Genomic DNA, 11,201 nt, shown 5'->3' with positions numbered 1-11,201 from the left:
AAAAAGAATGTGATGACAATGAATATATGTATGTTCATGTATAACTGAAAAATTGTGCTCTACGCTGGAAATTGACACAACATTGTAAACTGACTATAACTCAACAATTAAAAAAAACCCTGAAAGCATTTGCACAACAAAGAAAATCATCAATAAATGAAAAGAAACCCTACAGAATGGGAGAAAAAGTATTTGCAAATGAGTCAATGTACAAAAGGTTCATATCCAAAATATACAAACAGCTCGTACACCTCAGTATCAAAAAACCCCAAACTCAATAAGAAAATCTGCAAAATTTGAATGAAAAATTTTTCAGAAAAGGCATACAGATGGCCAACAGACACATGAAAAGGTGCTCAACATCACTAGTCATCAGAAAAATACATATCAAAATAACAATGAGATATCACTTCACACCTGTCACAATGGGTATCATCAAAAAAAAATCTGTAAGTAACAAATGCTAATGAGGATGTCGAGAAAAGTGAGCCCTTGTACACTGTTAGTGGAAATATAAATTGGTGCAATCACTTTGAAAATAGTATGGAGGTTCCTCAAAAACTAAAAATAGAACTACCATATGATCCCGTAATTCCATTCCTGTGCATATATCCTGAGAAAATGAAAACACTAATTCAAAATAATCTGAGTACTCCAGGGTTCACAGCAGCACTATTTACAATAACCAAGAGGTGGAAGCAGCCCAAGAGCTCATCAACAGAAGAATGGATAAAGAAGATGTCATTTTATATATGTGTCATATATTTTTACATATATCTATATATATATATATCTCATATATTTTATATATATATGTGTGTGTGCATGTGTATATATATTATTCAGCCATAAAAAAGAGTAAAATCCTGCCATTTGTAGCAATGTTGGTGGACCTAGAGAATAATTATGCTTAGTGAAATAAAGGAGACAGAGTAAGTCAAATATTTTATGATACCATTTATATGTGAAATATAAAAATGTGCAAGTGAATATATATATTCAAAACAGAAACAGATTCACGGATATAAAATCAAACTTATTGTTACCCCAGGGGAGAGGGAAGCGGGAGTGATGAATAAGGAATATGAGATTAATAGATAAAATCTATTATATATAAAATAGATAAGCAACAGAGATATAGTGTATCATATAGAGAATTGTAGACTTTTCCTTGTGATAACCTATGATGGAAAGTAATCTGCAAAAATACTGAATCACTATGCTATACACCTGAAACTATTATAATGTTTTAAATCAAATCTACGTCAATAAAAAGAAAATAATGAATGGCTGGGTTCTTCCCAAACTGTGGTGAGATTACATGTCCAAGTTTATAAAGCTAAGGTCACACCAAAATTTTACCCAAGATATTCATCTCCATGCTACATTATACTAAAACCGTGTAAAAGCAAGGACAAAACATTGTAAATTTATTAGAGAAAACAACCTCAAATATAAAGGAAGCACTGTAAGTATTAGCAGATTTCTCAGAGAAACTTTGAAGGCAGGAGAAAGGAGGATGATAAATTCAAAGTACGGAAAGAAAAACAAATTGCAAACCAAAATATTTTATCATTCAAAATTGTCCTTCAGAAATTAATTATAGATGAAAACTTTCTCAAATAAACAAAAGCTGAGGGAATTCATCATCACTATTTCTGCCTTAAAACAATCTTGAAATCAGTTATTCAAGCTAAAAGATAAGGATGCTAATTAGTAATAGTAAAATATATGAAGTGGGAGACAAGGTCAAAGAGTGGGAAGACCCTGAGCACACCTCCTCACATGGGCACTCCAAAATTACAGTCATTTACAGAACAACTGTCTATGAGAATGACCTGAAGAACAGCAGAAAATATTTTCCACAATTAAAGATATGAAGATGCAACCAAAAATTTGTGTAGGAAGGGTGGTGATGTTGTATAGCCAAGACTCACACCCCTGGATAGGCAACCCACAAATGAAAGGATAATCACAATTGCATATTTTCTTCCAAAGGATCGGGCAGTTCAAACCTCCCCTCAGGCTACCAAAACCATTGTGGCCCTGAAATAGGATGATGAGACTCCAGAGCATCTGATTTTGGAGGCCAGCAGGGCTATCAAAAGGGAGAGTCAGTTGGAAACAAAGAGTCTGCTCTTAAAGGAAATGTGCAAATTTTCACACACTCCAAGTGACATTACAAAGGCAGTAGTTGAATGGAGCATGGATTTGACTCACTTACTGATCTTGGAGAGCCTCCTGGAGAGGCAAGAGGCAACTGGGACTCCCCCTGGGAACACAGATGCTGGTGACATCCATTTTGTGGACCTTATAATACTAATTCAATGAGGACACTGATGCTGGCAAGAGTCATTTTGGAATCCTCCTCAAAGCTTACTAGTACTGGGGGATTACAAAACCAAGACCCACTGGTATGAGCAGCCAGCCACACGGGAACCCATCCCTACTCATCAGCATTCCAGAACCAGGCCCAGGCCATTCTGGCACCTGAAGCTATCCACCATAGAATGTAACCCAGCCTACCAGTTGGCAGGCATAAGCCCTGGGAACCCCTAGGCTGTGTGGTCGGCCACACGAGTAACAGGCCCCACACACCAGCCATCCATCACTAACCCCATGTTATGTTGGGTCATGTAGCCAGCCATGCTGGGACCTGGCTCTGTATACCAGTGGTCAGGCACCAGTCCTAGGGCCCCATGGGCCATACAGCCAGCCATGCCAGGATCTTGCACCACCCACCAGTGGGCCAGCACCAGTCCAGGACCCCATGGGCAGCACAGTGAGCTATGCAGGGACCAAGTCTCACGCAATGGTGAGCCAGCAGCCACGGCATCAGGTAGTGCCTGGGAGCCAAATGTGCCAGGAGACAGCCCCACCTATGCGCACACCCAGGGCACTCAGCCCCGTCAAAACAAAAGAGCCCTTGCAAACTATATAGAAGGCATCCCTAGAATATATAGCTCTGATGATGAGAGGAAAGTTTGCTACTGAGACCCACAAGACATCTTCTATAAAAGGTCACTTCTCCAAGACTGCAAGATGTAATCAACCTACCTAATATGTAGAAATAAACACAAAGAATTAAGTAAAATGAGGAGACAGAAGGATATGTTCCAAACAGAGGTGCATACAAAACACCAGAGGAATAACAAAGCAAAGTAGACATAGGTATTTATGATAAAGATTGTCAATGAAATCCTGGGAAGAATGGATGAACACAGGTAGAATTTTCACAAAGAATTAGAAAATATAAATAAGAAACAGAGATAAGGAATAAAATAACTAAATTCTAAAAATACACTAGAAGGAATCAACAGTAGATTAGATGTTACTTAGAAATGGATCAGCAAACTGAAAGACAGAGTAGTGCAAATCAACCAAGCTGAACAGAAAAAAAAAAATAAAAAAGGAAATAAAAATAGGATCATATAAGAGATCTCTGGGACATCATCAAGCACACTAACATTTACATCATAGAAGTCCCAGAAGGAAAAGAGATGGGAAATGGGAACTTATATGAAGAAATAAAAGCTGAAAACTTTCCAAACTTGATGAAGTAAACAGACATTCAGGTCCAGAAAGCACAGATAGTACCAAGCAAGATGACACAATAAACAAGACACAATATACTTAAAGTGGCAAAAATTAAAAACAGAGAATCTTAAAAGCAGCAAGAGGAAAACATCTAGTTTTATACAAGGGGCCTGAACTTTCATCGTAAATTTTCCACGCCTGAAGAGAGTGGCAAAAAATATTTAACATGATGACAAATAAGAAAACTTACAGCCAAGATACTCTAACTGGTAAGGCTATAATTTATATTTGAAGGAGAGATAGAGTTTCACAGATAAGCAAAAGGTAAAGAATTCAGCATGACAAAACTGGATTCACAAGAAATTTTAACTGTGCTTCTCTAAATGGAAAAGAAAAGCACAACTAAAAGTATGAAAATTATGAAAGGAAAAATCTCATTAGTCAAGGTGAATATACAGTAAAGTTAGTAGATTAAGCACTTTTAAAATGAGTAGAAAGGTTAAGAGACAAAATTAGTAAAATTATCTATATACACAATAAGTAGTTAAGGGAAACACAGAACAAAGGATGTTAAATATGATATCAAAAAACATTAAATTTAAGGGAGGGAAGTAAAATGGAATATTACTATAACATGTTCAAACTTAAGAGATTGTTAGCTAAAAATATTTAATTATGTATGTGTGTGTGTGCGTGTGCGCGTGTGTGTGTAGTTTGTGGTATTAAAAAAAGTCATGGTAAACACAAACTAGAAATCAGTCATTGATATGCAAAAAAGAAAAAAATATCCAAAAATAAAATGAACAATAGTCATCAAATCATAAGAGAAGAGAGCAAAAGAAGAACAAAAATAAATACAAGAACAACCAGAAAACAATGAACAAAGTGACAATAAGTACATACCTATCAATAATTACTTTAAATGCTAATGGAAAAAAATGCTCCAATCAAAAGACAGAGTGGTTAATAGATATAGAGCAAGACCCAAATATGTGCTGCGCACAGGAGACCAGCTTTGGATCTAAAGAAACACAAAGACTGAAAGTGAGAGAATCGAAAATGGTATTCCATGCAGATAAAAATGAAATGAAAGCTCAGGTAGCAATATTTATCTCAGGCAAATTATACTTTAAAAGAAAAAGTGTAACAAGAGACAAAGAAAGTATTATATAATAACAGAGAAATCAATTTATCAAGATAATATAACAATGTAAATTTCTATGCACCCAAATTAGAAGTACTTAAATACACAAAGCAAGTATTAACAGACATGAAAGGAGAAAATGAGGGAAACACTATAATAGTAGGGGACTTTAACACCACACAAACATCAATAGACAGATAATCCAGACAGAAATTCAGTAAGGAAACACTGGCGTTAAAGGACATCTTAGGCCAGAATAAATCTCTCTCTCTCTCTTTCTCTCTCTCTGGCTCTCTGTCTGTCCCTGTATACATAGATAGATGATAGATAGATAGATAGATACATAGATAGATAGATACCTAGATTGATAGATACCTTGATAGATAGATAGATAGATAGATAGATAGATAGATAGATAGATAGATATAACATTCCATCCAGAAGTTGAAGAGTACACCCATTCTTTTCAAGTGCACATGGAACATTCTCATGGATAGATTACATGCGAAGTCATAAAGGAAGTCTCAGTACATTTAAGAAGATTGAAATAATATCAAATATCTTTTCTGACTACAACCATGTGATATTAGAAAGAAACTACAAGAAAAAAGTCCACACACACAAAAAATCTGTGAACACATGGAGGTTAAGCAAAATGCTACTAAACAGACGATGGGCTACTGAAAAAAATATCACATATGAAATTTAAAAATACTTGGTCACAAAGGAAAATGGAAACACAATGATACAAAAAGTATGACACAGCAAAAACAGTTCTAAGAAGCAAGTTTATAGTAGTACAGGCCTAACTCAGGAAACAAAATTCTAAAATAAACAGTCTAACCTTATATATCTTATATCACACAGAATTTAAAAAAAAAAAAAAAGAACAAAAAAACCAGAAGTTAGTAGAAGGAGAGAGGTAGTAAAAATTAGAGTAGAAATAAATGAAATAGAGACCAAAACTATATAAAATATCCATAAAGCTAAGAGATGGTTCTTTGAAAAGCTATATAAACTCATCATTAAAAAAGCAAGAGGGATCAATTATTTTTTAAATTAGAAATGAAGAGAAGTTACAGCCAAAACCACAGAAATATGAAGGATCATAAGAGATTGTTATAAATAATTATAAACCAATAAAGACAACATAGAAGAAATGGATAAATACCTCAAGTGTACAACACCCCAAGACCAAATTTGGAGAGAAACAGAAATTATGAACAGACTAATTATCTCTAATTATCAATAGAGATCACCAGTAATAAAATGAAATCAGTAAAAACAAAACACAAAAACAAAAAACTCCAACCAACAAAAGTCCAGGACTAGCTGACTTCATAGGTAAGATCTACCAAACACTTAAAGATGAGTTAATGGCTATTTTTCTCAAACTGATCCAGAAAATTGAAGAGTAAGGAAGTTTCTGAACTCATTCTACCAGGCCAGCATCACCCTGATACTAAAACCAGAAAAAGATACCACCCAAAAAATAAAATTATAGGCCATTATCATTGATGAACATAGATGCAGAAAAATTCTCAACAAAATATTCACAAACTAAGGTCAACAACACATTAAAAGACTCATATAGTATGATCAAGTGGGATTTATTTAAAGGACTCAAGTTCAATATCTGTAGCTCAATCAATGTGAAATACCACATTAACAAATTCAAAATTAAAAATCATTTATCACCTCAATAGATGTATACAAATCTTTTGACAAAATCTAACATTCATTTCTAATGACAACTCTCAACAAAGTCGTTACTTCTGAGGGAACATTCCTCAATATACTAAGGGCAATATATGACAAACTCACAGCCAACATCATACTCAATGAGAAAAAGCTGAAAGCCTTTCCTCAAAAGTCACGAATAAGACACAGATGCCCACTGTTGCTGCTTTTATTCACCTTGGCGATTCTAGCCATAGCGATCAGACAAGAAAAATAAATTCAGAAATCCAAATTGAAAATGGAAAAGTAAAACTGTGACTGTTTGCTATATGTTTCAATGACATGAAACTGTATATAGAAAATCCTAAAATTTCTACAAAGTATCAGAACTAATAAATAATTTCAGTACAGTTGCAGGATGCAAAATTAATATATAGAAATCTGTCAGATTTCTATGCACTAGCAATAATCTCTCAGACAGAAATTGTTAAGAAGACAATCTCATTTATAATTGCATCAAGAAGAATAAAGTATGTAGGCTTGATACCTAGAACATCTAATCAAGGAGATAAAAGACTTGTACTTGCCAACTATAAAACACTGATGAATGAGATTAAAGATGCCACAAACAGATAGAAATATATACTGTTTTCATAGATTGAAAACAATATTTTCAATGACCATGTTACCCAATACAATCTTTACCTGAAATTTGTATAGAATCACAAAAGACCCCAAATAGCTAAAACAATCTTGAGAAAGAAGACAAATCTGAAAGCTTCACAGTCCCTGACTTCAGAGTATATGACAAAGGTACAATAATCAAAACAGTGTGGTACTGGCACAAAACTGGACACATACATACATAAATGGAACTGAAACCCACACCTACATGGTCAATTGCTCTATGACAAAGGAGGCAAGAGAATAAAATGGAGAAAAGACAGCATCTTCAATAAATGGTGTTGGGAAAACCAGATAGCTACACGCAGAAAAATCAAGCTAAACTACTTTCTCACACCATAAACAAAAATAAACTCAAAATATAAACATAAATGCTTACATTCAGGGCTTACCCTGAAACTGTAATACTCCTAGAAGAAAACATAGACAATATGCTCTTTGACATCCGACTTAGCGATATATATATATATATATATATTTTTTTTTTGATTATGTCTCCTCAGTCAAGGGAAACAAAAGCAAAAATGAACAAGTGAAACCACATAAAACTAAAAATCTTTTCTACAGTGAAGGAAACCATCAACAAAATGAAAGCAACCTATTAAATGGGAGAAGTCATTTACAAAAGATACATTCAAAAAAGGATAAATATCCAAAATATTCAAATAACTTATATTAACACAACACCAAAAAAGAAAAAAAAAAAAGATAGAACACACAGTCTTCCTGAAAAATGGGCAGAGGGCCTAAATAGACATTTTTCAAAAAAAGGCATTAGATGACAAACAAACAAGTGGAAATATATTCTACATCACTCATCAGGGAAATGCAAATCAAAACCACAGTATGATACCTCTTCACATCTGTCATAATGTCTATTATCATATAGACAACAATTAGGATATGTTGGTGAGGATGTGGAGGAAAAAAATTCCTTGTCCACTGTTGGTGGGATTGTAAACTGGTTCAACTTCTATGTAAAACAATATGAAACTTCTCAAAAATTTAAAAGGAAAACTACCATATGATCCAGCAATTTACCTTCTGGGTGTTTACTCAAACAAAACAAAAAAACATTTTTTTTAAATATATGCACCCCTACCTTTATGCAGCATTATTTACAACTCCCAAGCTATGGAAGGAACCTAAATGTCCATGATAGATGAATACATAAAGGTACAGACAAACACACACACACACACACACACACACAGACTGCAGAATGGAATATTACTCAGCAGCAAAAATCTTGCCATTTGTGAATACATGAAGAGAACAACAAGGTATGATGCTAAGTGAAATAAGTCAGAGAAAGATGAATACTGCATGATCTTACTTATGCATGGAATGTAAAACACAAGACAAACATGACCAAGTAAAGGCAGACACATAAATAGTAAAAACAGGTGGTTGCCAGAAGGGAGGGGTTAGGGGTGGGCAAAATATAGGGGAGGGGGATTAAGAGGTACAATCCTCCAGTTATACAATAGGTTAAGTCCATGGAATGTAGTATACAGTATAAGAAATATGGTCAATAATATTTTAATATATTTGTATAGGTACAGATTGTTACTAGACTTACCATGGTGATCAGTTCATAATATATAGAAATGTCAAATAATTATGTAGTACCCCTGAAAATAACATAATATTGTATATCAACTATATTTAAATAAAATTATCCAGATGGTATTTGATGGATAATTAGGTATTTTTTCTTCCCTTGTTTATTTGAAAGCTACATTAAGATATATTTCACATAGCATGTAATTTACCCATTGAAAGTGTACAGTACAATTATTCTTATATATTAACAAATATGTTCAATCAAGTTCTGGGTATTCATTCAAATTCAGGATATTTCCTTCACCCCAAAAGAAAATATTTTCCTTTTAGCTATCACCTGTCTATCTGTTCCCTCATAACCCTCAGGCCTAAGAAACCAGTAATTTATTTTCTGTCTCTGTGAATTTGACTTTTGTGGAAATTTCGTATGAATAGAATCGCGTAGTATGTGGTCCTTTATGACTAGCTTCTTTCACTCAGCTTAATGTTTTCCAGGTTTACACATGTTGCAGCACATATCAGTACTTAATTTATTTTTACTGCTGAATGATATTCTATTGTATGGATGTTTTGTTTATCTATTCATCAGTCGATGAACGCTTGAGTTATTTCCATTTTAGCTATTGTGAATATTGCTGCTCTAAATGATTGTGACTGTTTGGGGACAGATATATTTATTTCTTATGGGAACATACCTAGGAGTGGAGTTGCAGGGTCATACGGTAACTGTATGTTACCCATTTGAGGAATCTCATTTTCCAAAGCGGTTTCACCTTTTTACAGCCCCACCAGCAATGTATGAGACATTCAATTCTCCGCATTCTACCAACACTTGCTTTTATCTGACTTTTTGATTCTAGCCACCTAACGGGTGTGAAGTGGTATCTCATTGTGGTTTTTATTTGTATTTCCCTGATGGCTAAGGACGGTCTGTATGATTTCATATGTTTTTTGGTCATCTTAATATTCCTTTTGGAGAAATGCCTACTTAGATCCATTGCCACCCCAGTTTAAATAGAGTTATTTGTCTCTATGTAATTGAGCTTTCTGAGTCACTTGTTTATTCTAGACAGCCAATATGTGATTTTCAATTATTTCTATCACCCTGTAAGTTGTCTTTTTACTTTATTGATATTGTCCATTGGGGGGAAAACATTTAAATTTGATCAAGTCCAATTTATTTTATTTTATTTTTTAACATTTTTTATTGATTTATAATCATTTTACAATGTTGTGTCAATTTCCAGTGTAGAGCACAATTTTTCAATTATACATGAACATATATATATTCATTGTCACATTCCTTTCTCTGTGAGCTACCATAAGATCTTGTATATATTTCCCTGTGCTATACAGTATAATCTTGTTTTATCTATTCTACAGTTTTGAAATCCCAGTCTATCTCTTCCCACCTCCCACTCCCTTGGCAACCACAAGTCTGTATTCTATGTCTATGAGTCTGTTTCTGTTCAGTATTTATTCTTTTTTTTTTTTTTTTTTTTAGAGTCCACATATGAGCGATCTCATATGGTATTTTTCTTTCTCTTTCTGGCTTACCTCACTTAGAATGACATTCTTCAGGAGCATCCATGTTGCTGCAAATGACATTATGTTGTCGGTTTTTATGGCTGAGTAGTATTCCATTGTATAAATATACCACTTCTTCTTTATCCAGTCATCTGTTGATAAACATTTAGGCTGTTTCTTGTTGTTTCTGCTTTTGATGACACGTTTAATAAATCAATTACCAAATCTAAGATCATGACTATAATTCTATATTTTTTCCTAGTAATTTTAAAGTTTTCACTCACATTTAGGCTTTTGATCTAATCAGAGATAACTTTGTACATGGTGCTATTAATTATTTTGAATGTCACTATCCAATTGTCCTACCACCTTTGGTTTAAAAAGTATTATTTCCCCATTGAATGCTCTCAGCTCCTTTGTCAAACATCAGTTGTTATGGACACAAAGGTTTATTTCTGAAATATGAATTCTATTCAATTGATCTGCATGTTCACCTTTAACCTGGGACAGCACTATCTTGGTTACTGTTTCTTTGAAGTAAGTTCTGAAATCAAGAAGTGTGGGTACCCCAACTTTGTTCCTTATTTTCCAGATTGTTTTGAATATCCTGGGTCCCTTGAAATACAATATAAATTTTAGAATCAAGTAATCAGTACCAACAATAAAGTCAGATGGGATGATAATAGTGTAGTGAATCTAAAGATCAATTCAAAATATATTGCCAACTTAAAATATTAATTCTTCCACTTATGGAAATGGGAGGCCTTCTTTTTCATTTAGACCTTCTTTAGGTTCTTTCAACAATATTGTGTAGTTACAATAGTAAGTTTCATACTTCTTTTGGTAAATCTACTCCTAAGTATTTTATTATTTTTGATACTATTGTAAATGGAAAGGATTTCTCAATCTCCTTGGGATTTTTTTTATTGGAAGTATATACAAACACTGTTGCTTTTTCAGTATCGTTATTGTACCTTACAAGCTTATTTAACTCATTTATTACTTCTAATAGTGTTTAGTTATTCTTTATCATTTTCTACAGTCTAGATCACATATTCTGTGA

This window comes from Camelus bactrianus, chromosome X (assembly GCF_048773025.1).
Source record: "Camelus bactrianus isolate YW-2024 breed Bactrian camel chromosome X, ASM4877302v1, whole genome shotgun sequence".
In the NCBI taxonomy this organism is placed as follows: Eukaryota; Metazoa; Chordata; class Mammalia; order Artiodactyla; family Camelidae; genus Camelus; species Camelus bactrianus.
This window is presented reverse-complemented; position numbering follows the sequence as displayed.